Source organism: Sinocyclocheilus grahami, unplaced genomic scaffold (genome assembly GCF_001515645.1).
Source record: "Sinocyclocheilus grahami isolate Dianchi unplaced genomic scaffold, SAMN03320097.WGS_v1.1 scaffold346.1, whole genome shotgun sequence".
Lineage (NCBI taxonomy): Eukaryota > Metazoa > Chordata > Actinopteri > Cypriniformes > Cyprinidae > Sinocyclocheilus > Sinocyclocheilus grahami.
In genome coordinates, this window is record NW_015505525.1 from 2,173,282 (window position 1) to 2,173,808 (window position 527).

Sequence of the window (527 nt, forward strand, 5' to 3'; positions counted from 1 at the left end):
TGCTGCAGTGTAACATGAACCGGTAAGAGAGAACAATGCAAGAAAAAAAGATAATTACTTAAAACTGCTTTCTTTAGTGAAATCTAGGCAATTTAATCATCCCTGAGAATGATTGTCTGTACTGGAGCATTATGGGAAATGTAGTTCTGCAGCATAATATGTCGACGTGCACTACAGGATATGAAACTCTCCTACGCCTGAAAAAGAAAGAGAAAGATAGAAAGACGCCTCGAGAAGAACCACTTCCTGTCTTGTTCCTGTCATCATTTCAGACCCTACAGTCATTGTGTGTGTATGTGCTTGTATTCCTGTGTAGGCGCTGGGAAATATGAGGGGGCTGTCTGACAATCTAAAGAGATTCAGTTACAACAGCTCCCCAAAGGTGCTTAGAAATCTGTTACTTAAGTTACTTGTAAAATGGTACTTAAATTATAACGCACTGATATTTTACACGTGACAAAACATATCCCAAGTTTTTTTAAATAGAATTTTCAAATATATAGTGTGAGAGAGAGAGAGAGAGAGAG